This window comes from Orcinus orca, chromosome X (assembly GCF_937001465.1).
Source record: "Orcinus orca chromosome X, mOrcOrc1.1, whole genome shotgun sequence".
NCBI classification, from domain to species: Eukaryota; Metazoa; Chordata; class Mammalia; order Artiodactyla; family Delphinidae; genus Orcinus; species Orcinus orca.
Window position 1 is genome coordinate 50,102,837 of NC_064580.1, and position 23,663 is coordinate 50,126,499.

General features: G+C 37.2%; 1 long non-coding RNA gene across 1 annotated transcript in view; it reads left to right on the forward strand.

Moving 5' to 3' along the window:
- The first annotated feature begins 3,958 nt into the window (after positions 1-3,958).
- Positions 3,959-23,663, forward strand: part of LOC125963004 (uncharacterized) — a 136,311-nt gene continuing 116,606 nt past the window's right edge. Inside the window, exon 1 of the long non-coding RNA XR_007474756.1 lies at positions 3,959-3,973. This is a non-coding gene — a long non-coding RNA (uncharacterized LOC125963004). The remainder of the gene's footprint in view (positions 3,974-23,663) is intronic.

Below are 23,663 nucleotides of genomic sequence, written 5' to 3' on the forward strand. Positions count from 1 at the left end.
GATCAGAAAGAAATGAAGGAAATGATAGCAAAGATCAACAAATTTAAAGCTGTTTCTTTGAAAAGATAAACAAAATTCATAAACCATTAGCCATACACATCAGGGAAAAAAAAGGGAGAAGACTCAAATCAATAGAATTAGAAATGAATAAGGAGAAGTAACAACTGACACTGCAGAAATACAAAAGATCATGAGAGATTACTACAAGCAACTCTATGCCAATAAAGTGGACAACCTGGAAGAAATGGACAAATTCTTAGAAATGCACAACCTGCCAATATTGAATCAGGAAGAAACAGAAAATATGAACAGACCAATCACAAGAAATGAAATTGAAACTCTGATTAAAAATCTTCCAACAAACAAAAGCCCAGGACCAGATGGCTTCACAGGCGAATTCTATCAAACATTTAGAGAAGAGCTAACACCTATCCTTCTCAAACTCTTCCAAAATATAGCAGAGGGAAGAACACTCCCAAATTTATTCTACGAGGACACCATCATCCTGACCAAAACCAGAGAAGGATGTCACAAAGAAAGAAAACTACAAGCCAATATCACTGATGAACATAGATGCAAAAATCCTCAATAAAATACTAGCAAACAGAATCCAACCACACATTTAAAGGATCATACACCATGATCAAGTGGGTTTATTCCAGGAATGCAAGGATTCTTCAATATACGCCAATCAATCAAAGTGATACACCATATTAACAAATTGAAGGAGAAAAACCATATGGTCATCTCAATAGATGCAGAGAAAGCTTTTGACAAAATTCAACACCCATTTATGATTTAAAAAAAAAAACCCTCCAGAAAGTAGGCATAGAGGAAACATTCCACAATATAATAATAAAGGCCATATATGACAAACACACAGCCAACATCATCCTCAATGGTGAAAAACTGAAACCATGTCCACTAAGATCAGGAACACAACAAGGTTGCCCACTCTCACCACTCTTATTCAACATAGTTGTGGAAGTTTTAGCCCCAGCCATCAGAGAAGAACAGGAAATAAAAGGAATCCAAATCGGAAAAGAAGTAAAGCTGTCACTGTTTGCTGATGACATGATATTATACATAGAGAATCCTAAAGATGCTAGCAGAAAGCTACTAGATCTAATCAATGAATTTGTAAAGTAGCAGGATACAAAATAAAAGCACAGAAATCTCTGGCATTCCTATACACTAATGATGAAAAATCTGAAAGTGAAATCAAGAAAACACTCCCATTTACCTTGCAACAAAAAGAATAAAATGTCTAGGAATAAACCTATCTAAGGAGACAAAAGAATTGTAGGCAGAAAATTATAAGACACTGATGAAAGAAATTAAAGATGAGACAAATAGATGGAGAGATATACAATGTTCTTGGATTGGAAGGTCAACATTGTGAAAATGAATCTACTACCCAAAGCAATCTACAGATTCAATGCAATCCCTGTCAAACTACCACTGGCATTTTTCACAGAACTAGAAAAAAAAATTTTGCAATTTGTATGGAAACACAAAAGACCCCGAATAGCCAATGCAATCTTGAGATGGAAAAACGGAGCTGGAGGAATCAGGCTCCCTGACTTCAGACTATACTACAAAGCTACAGTAATCAAGACAGTATGGTACTGGCACAAAAACAAAAATATAGATGAATGGAACAGAATAGAAAGCCCAGAGATATACCCATGAACATATGGTCACCTTATCTTTGATAAAGGAAGCATGAATATACAGTGGAGAAAGAACAGCCTCCTCAATAAGTGCTGTTGGGAAAATTGGACAGGTACATGTAAAAGTATCAAATTAGAACACTCCCTAACACCCTACACAAAAATAAACTCAAAATGGATTAAGGACCTGTAATAAGGCCAGAAAATGTCAAACTCTTAGAGGAAAACATAGGCAGAATACTCTATGACATAAATCACAGCAAGATCCTTTTTGACCCACCTCCTAGAGAAATGGACATAAAAACAAAAATAAACAAATGGGATGTAATAAAACTTCAAAGCTTTTGCACAGCAAAAAAGACAAAAAGGCATCCCTCAGAATGGAAGAAAACATTTGCAAATGAAGCAACTGACAAAGGATTAATCTCCAAAATTTACAAGCAATTCATGCAGCTCAATAACAAAAAAAACTAACAACCCAATCCAAAAATGGGCAGAAAACCTAAATTGACACTTTTCCAAAGAAGATATACAGATAGCCAACAAACACATGAAAGAATGTTAAACCTCATTAATCAGTAGAGAAATGCAAATCAAAACTACAATGAGATATCATCTCACACCAGTCAGAATGGCCATCATCAAAAAATCTACAAACACTAAATGCTGGAGAGGGTGTGGAGAAAAGGGAGCACTCTTGCAGTGCTGGTGGGATTCTTAATTGGTACAGCCACTATGGAAAACAGTATGGAGGTTCCTTTAAAAACTACAAAAAGAACTACTATATGACCCAGTAATCCCACTACTGGGCATATACCCTGAGAAAACCATAATTCAAAAAGAGTCATGTACCAAAATGTTCATTCCAGCTCTATTTACAGTAGCCAGAAGATGGAAACAACCTAAGTGTCCATCATCGGATGAATGGATAAAGAAGATGTGGCACATATATACAATGGAATATTACTCAGCCATATAAAGAAACGAAATTGATCTATTTGTATGAGGTGGATGGACCTAGAGTCTTTCATACGGAGTGAAGTAAGTCACAAAGAGAAAGGAAAGTACTGTATGCTAACACATATATATGCAATTTAAGAAAACACATGTCATGAAGAACCTAGGGTTAAAACAGGAATAAAGATACAGTCCTACTAGAAAATGAACTTGAGGATATGGAGAGGGGGAAGGGTAAGCTTTGACAAAGTGAGAGAGTGACATGGACATATATACACTACCAAATGTTAAATAGATAGCTAGTGGGAAGCAGCCGTATAGCACAGGGAGATCATCTCTGTGCTTTTTGACCACCTAGAGGGGTGGGATATGGGGGATCAGAGGGAGGGAGATGCAAGAGGGAAGAGATATGGGGACATATGTATATGTATAACTGATTCACTTTGTTATAAAGCAGAAACTAACACACCATTGTAAAGCAATTATACTCCAATAAAGATGTCAAAAAAAATACTCTATGACATAAATCACAGCAAGATCCTTTTTGACCCACCACCTAAAAAATGGAAATAAAGACAAAAATAAAAAATTGGCACCTAATGAAACTTAAAACCTTTTGCATAGCAAAGGAAAACATAAACAAGACAAACCTCAGCATGGAGAAAATATTTGCACATGAAGCAATTGACAAAGGATTAATCTCCAGAATGTAAAAGCAGCTCATGCAGCTCAATATCAAAAAAACAAACAGCCCAATCCACAAATGGATCTCTCATATGCATATATGAAGAAAGGAAATCCTGTCATCTATTACAAATTTGATGAATCTTGAGGGCATTATGCAATAAGTGAGACAGAGAAACACAAATAATGTATGATATCACTTATATGTGAAATCCAATAAAGTGAAACTCAGAGAAACAGAATAAAGTGATGGTTACCAGAAGCTTGAGGCTGGAGGAAATTGGAGATATTGGATAAAGAATACAAATGTCCAGTTATAAGATCAACACGTTTGGGGATCTAATGTACAGCACGGTTGGTTATAGCTAGTATACTATATCATATATTGAATTTTGTAAGAATTTAGATATTATAAGTTCTCAGCACACATACAAAAAAGGCAACTTGTGATGTGGTGGAAGTGGTAGCTAATGCTATAGTGGTAATAATTGTACAACATATAAATGTTTCAAATTAACATGTTATACAATTTTAGCACAGTGTTATGTGTCAACTATAACTAAACAAAGCTGGAAAAAAGAAAGTAAGAAAAGAGCAAAGTTAGTAGAAGGAAGGAATTTAAAAATCAGAGAAGAAATATTTTTTTATAAAAAAGAAAAGTGAAACTAACATTTTAAAATTAAAGTATAGTTGACTTACAACATTATATGTTTCAGGTGTACAATGTACTAATTTTATATTTTTATAGATTATATCCTAATGAAGTTATTATAAAATATTGGCGAGGGTATTGGATAAGATGGTGGAATGAAAGGGCCTGAGCTCACCTCCTCTCATGAGTACACCAAAATCACAACTAACTGCTGAACAACCATTGATAAAATCGACTGGAATCTACCAAGAAAAAATATTCTACATCCAAAGACAAATAAGGGACAGTGGGACAGTAGGAGGGGAGCATTTCTCATATAATCAAATCCCATACCACCTGGGTGGGTGACCCACAAATTGGAGAATAATTATATCGCAGAAGTTCTCCCACTAGGGTGAGAGCTCTGAGCAGCATCTTTCCATGTGCCTATTGGCCATCTGTATGTCTTCTTTGGAGAAATGTTTACATAGGTCTTCTGCCCACTTTTTGATTGGATTGTGTGGGGTATTTTTGTTATTGAGTTGTATGAGCTGTTTGAATATTTTGGAAATTAAGACCTTGTCGATTGCATCACTTGCAAATATTTCCTCCCAGTCCATAGGTTGTCTTTTCTTTTTGTTTATGTTTTCCTTTGCTGTGCAATAGTTTGTAAGTTTGATTAGGTCACATTGTTTATTTTTGTGTTTATTTCTATTGTCTTGGGAGACTGACCTAAGGGAACATTGGTATTATTTATGTCAGATAATCTTTGCCTAAGTTCTCTTCTAGGAGTTTTATGGTGTCATGTCTTACATTTAAGTCTTTAAGCCATTTTGAGTTTATTTTTTATGTATGGTGTGAGGGTTTGTTCTAACTTCATTGATTTACATGCGGCTGTCCAGCTTTCTCAACAGGACTTGCTGAAGAGACTGTCTTTTCTCCATTGTATTTTCTTGGTTCCTTTGTCAAAGATTATTTCACTGTAAGTGTGTCGGTTTATTTCTGGACTCTCTATTCTGTTCTTTTGATCCATATATCTGTTTCTTGTGCCCATACCAAGCTGGTTTGATTAATGTAGCTTTGCAGTATTGTATGAAGTCTGGGAAGGTTATGTCTCCAGCTTTGTTCTTTTTCTCAGGATTAATTTGGCAATTCTGGGTCTTTTATGGTTCCATATAAATTTTAGGATTATTTGTTCTACTTCTGTGAAAAATGCCATAGTTAATTTGATAGGGTTCACATCAAATTTGTAGATTGCTTTGGGTGGTATGGCCACGTTAACAACATTAGTTCTTCCAATCCAAGAGCATGGTATATCTTTCCATTTCTTTGAATCATCTTCAATTCCCTTTATCATTGTTTTATAGTTTTCAGTGTATAAGTCTTTCACCTCCTTGGTCAGGTTTATTCCTAAGTATTTTATTCTTTTTGATGCAATTTTAAAAGGGATTGTTTTCTTACTTTTCCTTTCTGATATTTCATTTTTAGTGTAAAGAAATGCAACCAATTTCTGTATGTTAATCTTGTGTCTTTCTACTCTGCTAAATTCATTGATCAGTTCTAGTAGTTTATATGTGGAGTCTTTAATATTTTCTATATCATGTCATCTGCATATAATGACAATTTTACATCTTCCCTTCCAATTTGGATAAATTTATTTCTTTTTCTTGTCTGATCACTGTGACTAGGACTTCCAAAATTATGTTGAATAAAAGTTGTGAGAGTGGGCATCCTTGCCTTGTTCCAGAGTTTAGTGGGAAGGCTTTCAGCTTTTCACTGTTGAGTATAATGTTGGCTGTGCATTTGTCATAAATAGCTTTTATTATGTTGAGATATGTTCCCTCTATACCCACTTTGGTAAGAGTATTTTTTAACATGAATTGATGTTGAATTTTATCGAATGTTTTTCTGCATCTATTGAGATGATCATATGGTTTTTGTCTTTTCTTTTGTTGATGTGGTGGGTCACATTTATTGGTTTGTGTATGTTGAACCATCCTTGTGACCCTGGGATGAATTCAACTTAATCATGGTGTATAATCTTTTTTATGCGTTGTTAGATACAATTTGCTAGAATTTTGTTGAGAATTTTTGCATGTATATTCATCAAAGATCTTGGCCTGTAATTTTCTTTTCTTGTAGTATCTTTGTCTGTGTTTGGTATCAGGGTGGTGGTGGATTCACAGAATGACATTGGAAGTGTTCCGTCCTCCTCAATCTTTTGGAAGAGTTTGGGAAGGATAGGACTTCTGTTTGCTGGGAGGTTTTTTATTTGTTTTTGTTGGGTTTTGTTTTATAGATTATCTTTCACTTCTAGTGATCTGTCTGTCCAAATTATTTCTTCTTGATTCAGTTTTCATGGGCTGTATGTTTCTAGAAACTTGTGCATTTCTTCTAGGTTGTACAATTTGTTGGCAAATAATTTTTCACAGTTTTCTCTTATGGGTTTTTGTATTTCTGCAGTATTGGTTGTTATTTCTCCTCTTTCGTTTCTTATTTTGTTTATTTGGGTCCTCTTTTCTCCTTGGTGAGCCCAGTGAAAAGTGTCTCAATTTTGTTTGCCCTTTCAAAGAACCAGCTCTCGGTTTTATTGATTTTTCTCTTGTTTATTAATCTCTATTTTATTTATTTCCCCTCTGACCTTTACTATTTCCTTCCTTCTGCTGAATTTAGGTTTTGTTTGTTCTTCTTTTTCTAATACTTTTAGGTGGTAGGTTAGGTTGTTTATATAAGATTTTTCTTGTTTTCTGAGGAAGGCCTGTATCACTATGACGTTCCCTCTAAGAAATGCTTTTGCTGCATACCATTGCTTGTGTATGGTTGTGTTTTCATTGTCATTTGTCTGAAGATATTTTTCAATTTCCTCTTTGATTTCATTGTTAACCGTTTGGTTTTTTAGGAGCATGCTGTGTAGTCTCCATGTAATAGGACTTTTCTCATTTCTCCTTCTGTGGTTGATTTCCTGTTTCATGCCACTGTGGTCAGAAAAGATATTTGAAATAAACTATAGTCTTAAGTTTGTTGAATCTTATATTGGCCTGTATTTTTCTCTCTTTCTTTGCAGTGTCTTTGTTTTTATGTATCAAGGTAATGTTTGCCTTGTAGAATGAGTTTCAGCCTGTTCCCTTTTCTTCAATGTTTTGGGAATAGTTTCAGCAGCCTAGGTATTACCTCTTTTTTCAATGTTTTGTAGAATTTCCCTGTAAAGATGTTTGATTCTGGACTTACTTTTGGAGTTTTCTTATTACAGATTCAGTTTCAACACGAGAAATTATCTGTTCAAATTATCGATTTCATTCAAATTCCCAAGAGAAGCTATCTCAATAAAGATTATATTTTCTTAGAGTCGGGGATGGAAGTAGGATTTATGAATGGTTGTTGGGAATTCCCTGATGGTCCAATGGGTAAGACTCTGCACATTCACTGACAAGGGCATGGGTTCAATCCCTGGTCAGGGAACTAAGATCCCTCAAATTATACAGTGTGGCCATTAATAAATAAATAAATAAAGCGTGTTGATAGGAACATTATGTCTATTATGGTTTCTCTTTCACATCTTTTTTTTTTCTTTCTTTCTTTTTTTTTTTTTTTTTTGCGGTACGCGGCCCTCTCACTGTTGTGGCTCTCCCGTTGTGGAGCACAGGCTCCAGACTCGCAGGCTCAGTGGCCGTGGCTCACAGGCCCAGCTGCTCCACGGCATGTGGGATCTTCCCAGACCGGGGCACGAACCCGTGTCCCCTGCATCGGCAGGCGGACTCTCAACCACTGCGCCACCAGGAAAGCCCTCTCTTTCACATCTTTATTCACTTGAACTCTCTCCTACTCAGCCTGAGTCATCCATTTTTCTGTGTGTGTGTGCATGTTGGGGTGAAGTGGGGAAAAGAAGAAGTTAGCATCAATTCAACAGGAATGTAAGGAGCATTGCTTTTTTTTTCTTTTCAAAAAAAGAGAACATTTCCAAAATAGGCTTAAATAATTAAATTATATGTCTTCAGTGAATATGTTATTTATGTACATGATCAGGAGTCATATTGAAAATGTTTAACAACTGGAAACAAATGAACACTGGTCATTCCAGACTATTGTCCAACAAAAATGGGCTAGGCTCACTGAGGTCGGGGGGAGGGAGGGGTGCAGATACGGGATGAGCCTGCAGTGGCAGAGGCCAGCAGGACATTGCACCAGCCTTAGGCGATCCCTGCGTTCTCCCGTGGAAGTTGTCTCTGGATCCTGGGACCCTGGCAGTGGCGGGCAGCAAGGATCCACGGAAAGGAGGTGTGGATAGTGACCTGTGCTCACACACAGGCTTCTTGGTGGTGGCAGCAGCAGCCTTAGCGTCTCCTGCCCATCTCTGGGGTCCACGCTGTTAGCCGCGGCTCGCGCCCATCTCTGGAGCTCCTTTAGGCAGCACTCTTAATCCCCTGTCCTCGCACACCAGGAAACAAAGAGGCAAGAAAAAGTCTCTTGTCTCTTCGGCAGGTCCAGACTTTTCCCCGGATTCCCTCCCAGCTAGCCGTTGTGCACTAACCCCCTGCAGGCTGTGTTCATGCCGCCAACCCCAGTCCTCTCCCGGCGCTCTGACTGAAGCCCGAGCCCAAAGCAGCTGCTCCTTTAACCGCATCCTGTCTGAGCGAAGAACAGATGCCCTCTGGCGACCTACAGGCAGAGGCAGGGCCAAATACAAAGCTGAGCCCCGAGACTGTGCGAACAAAGCAGAGAAAGGGAAATCTCTCCCAGCAGCCTCAGAAGCAGCGGATTAAAGCACTACAATCAACTTGACGTACCCTTCATCTGTGGAATACATGAATAGACAACGAATCATCGCAAATTGAGGAGGTGGATGTTGAGAGCAAGATTTATGATTTTTTCCCCTTTTCCTCTTTTTGTGAGTGTGTATGTGTATACTTCTGTGTGAGATTTTGTCTGTATAGCTTTGCTTTCACCATTTGTCCTAGGGTTCTATCCATCCGGTTTTTTAAAAAAATTTTTCTTAATAATTATTTTTTATTTTAATAACCTTATTTTATTTTATCATACTTTATTTAATTTTATCTTCTTTCTTTCCTTCTTTCCCTCCTTCCTTCTCTCCTTCCTTCCTTCCTTCTTTCTTACTCTTTCTTTCTTTCTTTCTACTTCTACTAATTCTTTCATTCCACTTGTTCTCCCTTTTATATTGAGCTCTGTGGAAGAAAGGCTTTTAGTGCTGCACCCAGAAGTCAGTGTTGTGCCTCTGAGATGGAAGAGCTAACTTCAGGACACTGCTCCACAAGCGACCTTCCAGCTCCACATAATATCAAAGGGTGAAAATCTCCCAGAGATCTCCATCTCAAAACGAGCACCCAGCTTCACTCAATGACAAGCAAGCTAAAGTGCTGGACACCCTAGGCTAAACAACTAGAAAGACAGAAACACCACACAACCCATTAGCAGAGAGACTGCCTAAAATCATAATAAGTCCGCAGACACCCCAAAACACACCAACAGACGTGGACCTGCACAACAGAAAGACAAGATCAAGCCTCAAACACCAGAACACAGGCACTAGTCCCCTGCACCAGGAAGCCTACACAACCCACTGAACCAACTTTAGTCACTGGGGACAGACACAAAAAACAACAGGAATTACGAACCTGTAGCCTGCAAAAACGAGACCCCAAACACAGTAAGATAAGCAAAATGAGAAGACAGAAAAACAAACCGTAGATGAAGGAGCAAGATAAAAACCCACCAGACCTAACAAATGAAGAGGAAATAGGCATTCTACCTGAAAAAGAATTCAGAATAATGATAGTAAAGATGGTACAATATCTTGGAAAAAGAATAGAGAAAATGCCAGAAACATTTAACAAGGACCTAGAAGAACTAAAGAAGAAACAAGCAATGATGAAATGAAATTAATAATAATCTAGATGGATCAATAGCAGAATAACTGAGGCAGAAGGACGGATAAGTGACCTGAGAGATAAAATAGTGGTAATAAATACTGCAGAGAAGAATAAAGAAAAAAGAAAGAAAAGAACTGAGGACAGTCTCAGAGACAGCTGGGACAACATTAAATACACGAACATTCTAATTATAGCAGTTCCAGAAGAAGAGGAAAACAAAGGGCCTGAGAAAATGTTTGAAATGATTAGAGTTGAAAACATCCCTAATATGGGAAAGGAAATAGTTAATCAAGTCCAGGAAGCACAGAGAGTCCCATACAGGATAAATTCAAGGAGAAACACGCCAAGACACATATTAATCAAACTGTCAAAAATTAAATACAAGGAAAATATATCAAAAGTAACAAGGGAAAACAACAAATAACACACAAGGGAATCCCCATAAGGTTAACAGATGATCTCTCAGCACAAACTCTGCAAGCCAGAAGGGACTGGCAGGACATACTTAAAGTGATGAAAGACAGAAAGCTACAACCACAATTACTCTACCCAGCAAGGATCTCATTCAGATTTGATGGAGAAATTAAAAACTTTACAGGCAAGCAAAAGCTTAGAGAGGTCAGCACCACAATACCAGCTTTACAACAAATGCTAAAGGAACTACTGTAGGCAAGAAAGACAAGAAAAATGAAGGACCTACAATAACAAACCCAAAACAAGAAAATGGGAATAGGAACATACATATTGATAATTACCTTAAATGTAAATGGACTAAATGCTCTCAGCAAAAGACACAGACTGGCTGAATGGATACAAAAACAAGAACCATATATATGCTGTCTACAAGAGACCCACTTCAGACCTAGAGACACATACAGACTGAAAGTGAGGGGATGGAAAAAGATATTCCATGCAAATGGAAACCAAAAGAAAGCTGGAGTAGCAATTCTCATAACAGCCAAAATAGTCTTTAATATAAAGACAATTACAAGAGACAAAGAAGGACACTATATTATGATTAAGGGATCGATCCAAGAAGAAGATATAACAATTGTAAATATTTATGCACCCAAAATAAGAGCACCTCAATACATAAGTCAAATACTAACAGCCATAAAAGGGGAAATCAACAGTAACACATTCATAGTAGGGGACTTTAACACCCCACTTTCACCAATGGACAGATCATCCAAAATGAAAATAAATAAGGAAACACAACCTTTAAATGATACATTAAACAAGATGGACTTCATTGATATTTATAGGACACTCCATCCAAAAACAACAGAATACACATTTTTCTCTAGAGCTCATGGAATATTCTCCAGCATAGATCATATCTTGGGTCACAAATCAAGCCTTGGTAAATTTAACAAAATTAAAATTGTATCAAGTATCTTTTCCGACCAAAACGCTATGAGACTAGATATCAATTACAGTAAAAGGTCTGTAAAAAATACAAACACATGGAGGCTAAACAATACACTACTTAATAATGAACTGATCACTGAAGAAATCAAAGAGGATATCAAAACATACCTAGAAAAAAATAAAAATGGAGACACAACGACCTAAAACCTATGGGATGCAGCAAAAGCAGTTCTAAGAGGGAAGTTTATACCACTAACATCCTACCTGAAGAAACAGGAAACATCTCGAATAAACAAACTAACCTTGCACATAAAGCAGTTAGAGAAAGAAGAAAAAAAAGACCCAAAGTTCGCAGCAGGAAAGAAATCATAAAGATTAGATCAGAAATAAATGAAAAACAAATGAAGGAAACGACAGCAACGATCAATAAAACTAAAAGCTGGTTCTTTAAGAAGATAAACTAAAGTGATAAACCATTAACCAGACTCACCAAGATAATAGGGAGAAGACTCAAATCAATAGACTTAGAAATGAAAAAGGAGAAGTAACAACTGAAACTGCAGAAATACAAAAGTTCATGAGAGATTACTACAACCAACCCTATGCCAATAAAATGGGCAACCTGGAAGAAATGGAAAACTTCCTAGAAATGCACAACGTGCCAAGATTAAACCAGGAAGAAATGAGCAGACCAAGCACAAGTGCTGAAGTTTAAGCTGTGATTAAAAATCTTCCAGGAAACAAAAGACCAGGACCAGATTGCTTCACAGGCGAATTCTATAAGACATTTAGAGAAGAGCTCACAATTATCCCTCTCAAACTCTTCCAAAATATAGCAGAGGGAAGAACACTCCCAAATTCATTCTACGAACCCACCATCACCCTGATACCAAAACCAGGCAAGGATATCACAAAGAAAGAAATCTACAGGCCAATATCACTGATGAACAGAGATGCAAAAATCCTCAACAAAATACTAGAAAACAGAGTTCAACAGCACATTAAAAGGATCATACACCATGATCAAGTGGGGTTTACTCCAGGAATACAAGGATTCTTCAATATATGCAAATCAATCAACGTGATACACCATATTAACAAACTGAAGGAGAAAAACCATATGATCACCTCAATAGATGCAGCGAAAGCTTTCGACAAAATTCAACAACTATTGATGATAAAAACCCTGCAGAAATTAGGCATAGAGGGAACTTTCCTCAGCATAGTAAAGGCCATATATGACAAACCCACAGCCAACATCGTCTTCAATGGTGAAACACTGGAAGTATTTCCACTAAGATCAGGAAAAAGAAAAGGTTGCCCACTCTCAACAATCTTATTCAACATAGTCTTGGAAGCATTAGCATCAGCAATCAGAGAACAAAAGGAAATAAAAGGAATCCAAATCGTAAAAGAAGAAGTAAAACTGTCACTGTTTGCAGATGACATGATACTATACATAGAGATTCCTAAAGATGCTACCAGAAAACTACCTGAGCTAATGAATGCATTTGGTAATGTAGCAGGATACAAAATTAATGCACAGAAATCTCTGGCATTCCTATACACTGATGAAAAATCTGAAAATGAAATCAAGAAAACTCTCCCATTTACGATTGCAACAAAAAGAATAAAGTATTTAGGAATAAACCTAAGGAGACAAAAGACGTGTTTGCAGAAAATTATAAGACATTGATGAAAAAACGAAACATGATACAAATAGATGTTGAGATATACCATGTTCTTGGATTGGAAGAATCAACATTGTGAAAATGACTCTACTACCCAAAGCAATCTACAGATTCAATGCAATCCCTTTCAAACTACTACTGACGTTTTTCACAAAACTAGAGCAAAAAATTTCACAATGTGTATGGAAACAAAAAAGAACCCAAATAGCCAAAGCAATCTTGAGAACAAAAAGCAGAGCTGGAGGAATCAGGCTCCCTGACTTCAGACTATACTACAAAGCTACATTAATCAAGACAGTACAGTACTGGCACAAAAAACACAAATATAGATCAGTGGAACAGGATACAAATGCCAGATATACACCAACGCACATATGGTCACCTTATCTTTGATAAAGAGGGCAGGAATGTACAGTGAGAAAGGACACCCTCTTCAGTAAATGGTGCTGTGAAAACTGGACAGCTATATGTAAAAGTATGAGATTAGAACACTCCCTAAGACCATCCACAAATTAAGCTCAAAATGGACTAAAGACCTAAATGTAAGGATAGAAACTATCAACGTCCTAGAGGAAAACATAGGCAGAACACTCTATGACATAAATCACAGCAAGATCCTTTTTGTCCCACATCCTAGAGAAATGGAAATAAAAACAAACAAAAAAAATGGGACCTAATGAAACTTAAAAGCCTTTGGTCAGCAAAGGAAACATAAACAAGACCAAAATACAACCCTCAGAACGTGATAGAATATTTGCAAATGAAGCAACTGAGAAAGGATTAATCTCCAAAATTTATAAGCAGCTCATGCAGCTCAATAACAAAAAACAAACAACCCAATCCAAAAATGGGCAGAAGACCTAAATAGACATTTCTCCAAAGAAGATATACAGATTGTCAACAAATACATGAATGAATGATCAACATCATTAATCATTAGAGAAATGCAAATCAAAACTACAATGAGTGTCTTCCCTGGTGGCACAGTCTTTGAGAGTCCGCCTGCCAATGCAGGAGACACAGGTTGGTGCCCCGGTCCAGGATGATCCCACACACCGCAGAGCGCTTGTGCCTCTGAGCCATGGCCACTGATCCTGCGTGTCCGGAGCCTGTGGTCTGCAACGTGAGAGGCCGCAACTGTGAGAAGCCCTCATACTGCAAAAAAAAAAAAAAAAAAAAAAACTACAATGAGATATCATCTCACACCAGTCAGAATGGCCATCATCAAAAATCTAGAAACAATTAATGCTGGGGAGGGTGGGGATAAAATGGAACACTCAGGCACTGTTGGTGGGAATGTAACAACCACTATGGTGAACAGTATGGTGGTTCTTAAAAAACTACAAATAGAACTACCATACCACACAGCAATCCCACTACCTGGCATATACCCTGAGAAATACGTAATTCAAAAAGAGTCATGTACTAAAATGTTCATTGCAGCTCTATTTACAATAGCCAGGTGTTGGAAGCAACCTAAGTGTCCATCACAAGATGAATGGATAAAGAAGATGTGGCACATATATACAATGGAATATTACTCAGCCATAAAAAGATACGAAATTGAGTTATTTGTAGTGAGGTGGACGGACCTAGAGTCTGTCATAGAGAGTGAAGTAAGTCAGAAAGAGGAAGACAAATACTGAATGCTAACACATATATATGGAATCTAAGAAAAAATAGGGTCATGAAGAACGTAGGGATAATGGGAAAAAAGACACAAACCTACAAGAGAATGGACGTGAGGTTATGGGGAGTGGGAAGGGTAAGCTGTGACAAAGTGAGGGAGAGGTATGGACATATATACACTACGAAATGTAAAATAGATAGCTAGTGGGAAGCAGCTGCATAGCACAGGGAGATCAGCTCGGTGCTTTGTGACCGCCTGGAGGAGTCGGATAGGGAGGGTGGGAGGGAGGCTGACACAAGACGGAAGAGATATGGGAACATATGTATATGTATAACTGATTCACTTTGTTATACAGCAGAAACAGCAACAAAAAATCTCTTAGGTGAAAACATAGGAAGAACACTCTTTGACATAAATCACAGCAAGATCTATTTTGATCCACCTACTATAGTAATGGAAGTAAAAACAAAAATAAACATATGAGATCTAATAAAACTTCATATCTTTTGCACAGCAATGGAAACCATAAAGAAGACTAAAAGACAGCCCTCAGAATGGGAGAAAATATTTGCAAATGAACCAACGGACAAACGATTAATGTCCAAAATATAGAAACAGCTCATGCAGCTCAATTTTAAAGAAACAAACAACCCAATCCAAAAATGGGCAGAAGACCTAAATAGACATTTCTCCAAAGAAGACATAAAGATGGCCAAAAAGCACATCAAAACTGCTCAACATCACTAATTATTAGAGAAATGCAAATCAATACTTCAGTGAGGTATCACCTCACACCAGTTATAATGGACATCATCAGAAAATATACAAACAACAAATGCTTGAGAGCGTGTGGAGAAAAGAAAACCCTCTTGCACTGTTTGTGGGAATGTATATTGATACAGCCACTATGGAGAACAGTATGGAGGTTCCCTAAAAAACTAAAAATAGAGTTACATATAATCCAGCAATCCCACTACTGGGCATATACCCAGCGAAAACCATAATTCAAAAAGACACATGCACCCCAATGTTCATTGCAGCACTATTTACAATAGCCAGGTCATGGAAGCAACCTAAATGCCCATCGACAGACGAATGGATAAAGAAGTAGTGGTACATATATACAATAGAATATTTCTCAGCCATAAAAATGAACGAAATTGAGTCATTTGCTAAGACGTGGATGAATCTGGAGACTGTCATACAGAGTGAAGTAAATCAGAAAGAGAAAGACAAATATCGTCTATTAACGCATATATGTGGAACCTAGAAAAATGGTACAGATGAACCGTTTTGCAGGGCAGAAGTTGAGACACAGATGTAGCGAACAAACGTATGGACACCAAGGGGTGAAAGCCACTGGGGGGAGGGGATGGTGCTACACTGAATTGTGCAATTGGGATTGACATGTATACATTGATGTGTATAAAATTGATGACTAATAAGAACCTGCTGTATATAAAAATAAGTCAAACGAAATTCAAAAGTTAAAAAAACTAATATAAAAAAATAAATTAAAAAAATAAAGCTTGTGTTTCCTTATTTATTTTCAATTTGGATAATGTGTCCATTGGTGAAAGAAGGTTGTGAAAGTCCCCTACTATAATTGTGCTACTATCAATTTACCCTTTTATGGCTGTTAGTATTTGCCTTATGTATTGAGGTGCTCCTATATTTGGTGCATAAATATTTTTAACAACTTTATTGGAGTATAATTGCTTTACAATGGTGTGTTAGTTTCTACTTTATAACAAAGTGAATCAGTCATACATATACATATGTTCCCATATCTCTTCCCTCTTGTGTCTCCCTCCCTCCCACCCTCCCTATCCCTCCCCACTAGGTGGTCACAAAGCACCAAGCTGATCTCCTTGTGTTATGCGGCTATTTCCCACTAGTTATCTGTTTTACACTTGGTAGTGTATATATGTACATGCCACTCTCTGACTTTGTCCCAGCTTACACTACCCCTTCCCCATATCCTCAAGTCCATTCTCTAGTAGGTCTGTGTCTTTAGTCCTGTCTTACCCCTAGGCTCTTCAAGACGTATTTTTCTTAAATTTCATATATATGTGTTAGCATACAGCATTTGTCTTCTTCTTTCTGACTTACTTCACTCTGAATGGCAGACTCTAGGTCGATCCACCTCATTACAAATAGCTCAATTTCATTTCTTTTTATGTCTGAGTAATATTCCATTGTATATATGTGCCACATCTTCTTTATCCATTCATCTGATGATGGACACTTAGGTTGTTTCCATCTCCGGGCTATTGTAAATAGAGCTGCAATGAACATTTTAGTTCATGACACTTTTTGAATTATGGTTTTTTCAGGATATATGCCCAATAGTGGGATTGCTGGATCATATAGTAGTTCTATTTGTAGTTTTTTAAGGAACCTCCATACTGTTCTCCATAGTGGCTGTACCAATTCACATTCCCACCAGCAGTGCAAGAGTGTTACCTTTTCTCCACAGTCTCACCAGCATTTATTGTTTCTAGATTTTTTGATGATGGCCATTCTGACTGCTGTGAGATGATATCTCATTGTAGTTTTGATTTGCATTTCTCTAATGATTAATGATGCTGAGCATTCTTTCATATGTTTGTTGGCAGTCTGTATATCTTCTTTGGAAAAATGTCTATTTAGGTCTTCTGCCCACATTTGGATTGGGTTGTTTGTTTTTTTGTTTTTGAGCTGCATGAGCAGCTTATAAATTTTGGAGATTAATCCTTTGTCAGTTGCTTCATTTGCAAATATTTTCTCCCATTCTGAGGGTTGTCTTTTGGTCTTGTTTATGGTTTCCTTTGCTGTCTAACAGCTTTGAAGTTTCATTAGGTCCCATTTGTTTACTTTTGTTTTTATTTCCATTTCTCTACAAGATGGGTCAAAAAGGATCTTGCTGTGATTTATGTCATAGAGTGTTCTGACTATAATTTCCTCTAAGAAATTGAAAGTTTCTGACCTTATATTTAGGTTTTTAATCCATTTTGAGCTTATTTTTGTGTATGGTGTTAGGGACTTTCTAATCTCATACTTTTATATGTACCTCTCAAGTTTTCCCAGCATCATTTATTGAAGAGGCTGTCCTTTCTCCACTGTACATTCCTGCCTCCTTTATCAAAGATAAGGTGACCATATGTGCATGGGTTTATCACTGGGCTTTCTATTCTGTTCCATTCATCTATCTTTCTGTTTTCGTGCCAGTACCATATTGTCTTGATTACTGAAGCTTCGTAGTATAGTCTGAACTCAGGGAGTCTGATTCCTCCAGCTCCGTTTTTCGTTCTCAAGATTACTTTGGCTATACGGGGTCTTTTGTGTTTCCATACAAATTGCAAAATTTTTTGTTCTAGTACTGTGAAAAATACCACTGGTAGTTTGATAGGGATTGCATTTTATCTGTAGATTGCTTTGGGTAGTGGAGTCATTTTCTCAATGTTGATTCTTCCAATCCAAGAACACGGTATATCTCTCCATCTATTTGTATCATCTTTAATTTCTTTCATCAGTATTTTATAATTTTCTGCATAGAGGTCTTTTGTCTCCTTAGGTAGGTTTATTCCTAGATATTTTATTCTTTTGTTGCAATGGTAAATGCGAGTGTTTTCTTAATTTCACTTTCAGATTTTTCATCATTAGTGTATAAGAATGCCAGATATTTCTGTGCAATAATTTTGTATCCTGCTAATTTACAATATGCAATGATTAGCTCTAGTAGTTTTTTGGTAGCATCTTTAGGATTCTCTGTGTATAGTGTCATGTCATCTGCAAACAGTGACAGCTTTACATCTTCTTTTCCGATTTGGATTCCTTTTATTTCCTTTTCTTCTCTGATTGCTGTGGCTAAAACTTCCAAAAGTATGTTGAATAAGAATGTTGAGAGTGGGCAACCTTATCTTGTTCCTGATCTTAGTGGAAATGGTTTCAGTTTTTCACCATTGAGGACAATGTTGGCTGTGCGTTTGTCATATATGGCCTTCATTATGTTGGGGAAAGTTCCCTTTATGTCTACTTTCTGCAGGGTTTTTATCATAAATGGGTGTTGAATTTTGTCAAAAGCTTTCTCTGCATCTATGGAGATGATCACATGCTTTTTTTCCTTCTATTTGTAAAAAGCATTTATCACCTTCATTGATTTGTGTATTTTGAAGAATCCTTGCATTCCTGGAGTAAACCCCACATGATCATGGTGTATGATCCTTTTTTTAATTTTTTTTCACATCTTTATTGGATGATAATTGCTTTCCAATGCTTTGTTAGTTTCTGTTTTATAACAAAGAAACTCAGTTATACTTATACATATGATTCCATATATCTTCCCTCTTGAATCTGCCCCCCCACACTGTCCCTTTCCCACGCCTCTAGGTGGTCACAAGGCACTGAGCTGATATCCCTCTGCTATGCGGCTGCTTCCCACTAGCTACCTATTTTAGGTTTGGTACTGTACGTATGTCCATGCCACTCTCTCACTTTGTCACAGCATACCGTTTCCCCTCCCCATACCCTCAAGTCCATTCTCTAGTAGGTCTGTGTCTTTATTCCTGTTCTATCCCTAGGTTTTTCTTGACATTTTTTTTTCTTAAATTCCACATGTATGTGTTAGAATATGGTATTTGTCTTTCTCTTTCTGACTTACTTGACTCTGTGTGACAGACTCTAGGTCCATCCACTTCATTACAAATAGCTCAATTTCGTTTCTTTATATGGCTGAGTAGTATTCCATTGTATATATGTGCCACATCTTCTTTATCCATTCATCCAATGATGGACACTTATGTTGTTTCCATCTCCTGGCTATTGTAAATAGAGCTGCAATGAACATCTTGGTACATGACTCTTTTTGTATTATGGTTTTCTCAAAGTATATGCCCAGTAGTGGAATTGCTGTGTCATATGATAGCTCTATTTGTATTTTTTTAAGAAACCTCCATACTGTTCTCCATAGTGGCTGTACCAATTCACATTCCCACCAGCAGTGCAAGGGTGTTCCCTTTTCTCCACACCCTCACCAGCATTTATTGTTTCTAGATTTTTTGATGATGGCCATACTGAGTACTGTGAGATGATATCTCATTGTAGTTTTGATTTGCATTTCTCTAATGATTAATGATGCTGAGTATTCTTTCATGTGTTTTTGTCTATCTGTACATCTTTGGAGAAATGTCGATTTAGGTTTTCTGCCCATTTTTGGATTGGGTTTTTAATTTTTTTGTTATTGAGCTGCATGAGCTGCCTGTAAATTTTGGAGATTAATGTTTTGTCACTTGCTTCATTTGCAAATATTTTCTCCGATTCTCATGGTTCTCTTTTGGTCCTCTTTATGGTTTCCTTTGCTGTGCAAGAGCTTTGAAGTTTCATTATGTCCCATTTGGTTTTTTTGTTTTCATTTCTATTTCTCTAGGAGGTGGGTCAAAAAGGATCTTGCTGTGATTTATGTCATAGAGTATTCTGCGTTTGTTTTCCAATAAGAGTTTGATGCTGTTTGGCCTTACATTAGGTCTTTAATCCATTTTGAGTTTATTTTTGTGTATGGTGATAGGGAGTGTTCTAATTTCATACTTTTACATGTACCTTTCCAGTTTTCCCAGCACCACTTATTGCAGGGCTGTCTTTTGTCCACTGTATATTCTTGCCTCGTTTTTCAAAGATAAGGTGACCATATGTGCATGGGTTTATTGCTGCCCTTTCTATCCTGTTCCATTGACCTATATTTCTGTTTTTGTGCCAGTACCATACTGTCTTGATTACTGTAGCTTTGTAGTATAGTCTGAAGTCAGGGAGCTTGATTCCTCCAGCTCCATTTTTCATTATCAATATTGCTTTTGCTATTCGGGGTCTTTTGTGTTTCCATACAAATTGTGAAATTTTTTGCTCAAGTTCTGTGAGAAATGCCAGTGGTAATTTGATAGGGATTGCATTGAATCTGTAGATTGCTTTGGGTAGTAGACTCATGTTCACAATGATGAATCTTCCAATCCAAGAACATGGTATATCTCTCCATCTATTTGTATCATCTTTAATTTCTTTCATCAGTGTCTTATTATTTTCTGCATACGGGTCTTTTTTCTCCTTATGTAGGTTTATTCCTAGATATTTTATTCTTTTTGTTGCAGTGGTAAATGGGAGTGTTTTCTTAATTTCACTTTCAGATTTTTCATCATTAGTGTATAAGAATGCCAGAGATTTCTGTATATAAATTTTGTATCCTGCTACTTTAACACATTCATTGATTAGCTCTAGTAGTTTTCTGGTAGCATCTTTAGGATTCTCTATGTAGAGTATCATGTCATCTGCAAACAGTGACAGTTTTACTTCTTATTTTCTGATTTGAATTCCTTTTATTTCCTGTTCTTCTCTGATTGCTGTGGCAAAAACTTCCAAAACTATGTTGAATAAGAATGTTGAGAGTGGGCAACCTTGTCTTGTTCCTGATCTTAGTGGAAGTGCCTTCAGTTTTTCACCATTGAGGACGATGTTGACTGTGGGTTTGTCATATATGGCCTTCATTATGTTGAGAAAAGTTCCCGCTATGCCTACTTTCTGCAGGGATTTTAGCATAAATGGGTGTTGAATTTTTTTGGAAACCTTTCTCTGCATCTATTGAGATGATCATATGATTTCTCTCCTTCAATTTGTTAATAGGTTGTATCACATTGATTGATTTGCATATATTGAAGAATCTTTGCATTCCTGAAATAAGCCCCATTTGCTTATGGTGTATGATCCTTTTAATGTGTTGTTGGATTCTGTTTGCTAGTATTTTGTTGAGGATTTTTGCATCTATGTACATCAGTGATATTGGCCCGTAGTTTTGTTTTTTTTTAACATCTTTATTGGGGTACAGTTGCTTTACAATGGTGTGCTAGTTTCTGCTCTACAACAAAGCGAATCACCGTAGTTTTCTTTCTTTGTGACATCTTTGTCTGGTTTTGGTACCAGGGTAATGGTTGCATCGTAGAATGAGTTTGGAATTTTTCCTCCCTCTGCTATATTTTGGAAGAGTTTGAGAAGGATAGTTGTGATCTCTTCTCTAAATGTTTGATGGAATTCGCCTGTGAAGTCATATGGTCCTGGGCTTTTGTTTGTTGGAAGATTTTTAATCACAGTTTCAATTTCAGTGCTTGTGATTTGTGTGTTCATATTTTCTGTTTCTTCCTGGCTCAGTCTCAGCAGGTTGTGCATCTCTAAGAATTTGTCCATTTCTTCCAGGTTGTCCATTTTATTGCCATAGAGTTGCTTGTAGTCATCTCTCATGATCCTTTGTATTTTTGCAATGTCAGTTGTTAGTTCTCCTTTTTCATTTCTAATTCAATTGATTTGAGTCTTCTCCCTTTTTTCTTGATGACTGTTGTAATAGTCTTTGTTTTCAAGTCTATTTTGACTGATATGAGAATTGCTACTCCAGCTTTCTTTTGATTTCCATTTGCATGGAATATACTTTTCCATCTCCTCACTTTCTGTCTGTATGTGTCCCTAGGTCTGAAGTGGGTCTCTTGTAGACAGCATATATACACGTCTTGTTTTTGTATCCATTCAGCCAGTCTATGTCTTTTGGTTGGAGCATTAAATCCATTTATTTTTAGGGTAATTATAAATTGGTTTTTCCTATTAGCCTTTTCTTAATTGTTTTGTGTCTCTTTTTCTAGGTCTTTTCCTCTCTGTTGTTTCCTGACTAGAGAAGTTCCTTTAGCATTTGTTGTAAAGCTGGTTTGATGGTGCTGTATTCTCTGAACTTTTGCTTGTCTGTAAATATTGTAATTTCTCCATCAAATCTGAACGATATCCTTGCTGGGTAGAGTATTCGTGGTTGTAGTTTGTTTTTCCTTTTCATCACTTTACATATGTCCTGCCACTCCCTTCTGTCTTGCAGAATTTCTGCTGAAAGATCACCATTTAACCTTATGAGGATTCCCTTGACTGTTATTTTTTCCGTTTCTCTTGCTGCTTTTAATATTTTTTCTTTGTGTTTAATTTTTATAGCTTCATTAATATTCGTCTTGGTATATTCCTCTTGGGATTTATCCTGTATGGGGCTCTCTGTGCTTCCTGGATTTGATTGACTCTTTCGTTTCCCATGTTTGGGAAGTTTTCAAGTATAATCTCTTCAAATATTTTCTCAGATCCTTTTTTTTTCTCTTCTTCTTCTGGGACCCCTATAATTCGAATGTTGGTGCATTTACTCTTGTCCCAGATGTCTCTGAGACTGTTGTCAATTTTTTTTTTTTTTCTGTACGTGGGCCTCTCACTGTTGTGGCCTCTCCCGTTGTGGAGCACAGGCTCCAGATGCACAGGCTCAGTGGGCATGGCTCATGGGCCCCGCTGCTCTGCAGCATGTGGGATCTTCCTGGACCGGGGCACGAACCCGTGTCCCCTGCATCAGCAGGCAGACTCTTAACCACTGCGCCGCCAGAGAAACCCTGTCGTCAATTCTTTTCAATTTTTTTTCTTATTCTGTCCTGCAGTAGTTATTTCCACTATTTTACCTTTCAGGTCACTTATGCGTCCTTCTGCCTCAGTTATTCTGCTATTGATTCCTTCTAGAGAGTTTTTAATTTCGTTTATTTTGTTGTTCATCATTGTTTGCTCTTTAGTTCTTCTAGGTCCTTATTAAACATTTCTTATATTTTCTCCATTCTCCTTCCCGATTTTGGATCATCTTTACTTTCATTACTCTGAATTGTTTTTTAGGTAAGCTGCCTATTTCCTCTTCATTTGTTTGGTTTGTGCGTTTTCACCTTGCTCCTTCATCTACTGCATATTTCTCTGTCTTCTCCTTTTGTGTAACTTACTGTTTTGGAGGTCTCCTTTTTTCAGGCTGTAGGTTTGTCGTTCCCATTGTGTTTTTTTTCTATCCCCAGGGGTAAGGTTGGTTCAGTGGCTTCTGTAGGTTTCCTAGTGGAGGGGACTGTTGCCTATGTTCTGATCGTTGGGTCCGTATCTTGTCTTTCTCATGGCAGGGCCACATCTGATGATGTGTTTTGGGGTGGCTAAGAACTTTTTATGATTTTAGGCCACGTCTCTGCTAGTGGGCCAGGTTGTGTCCTGTCTTGCTAGTTGTATGGTATGGGGCATCCAGCACTGTATCTTGCTGGCCATTGGATGGAGCTGTGTCTTTGCACTGAGACAGAGGTCTCT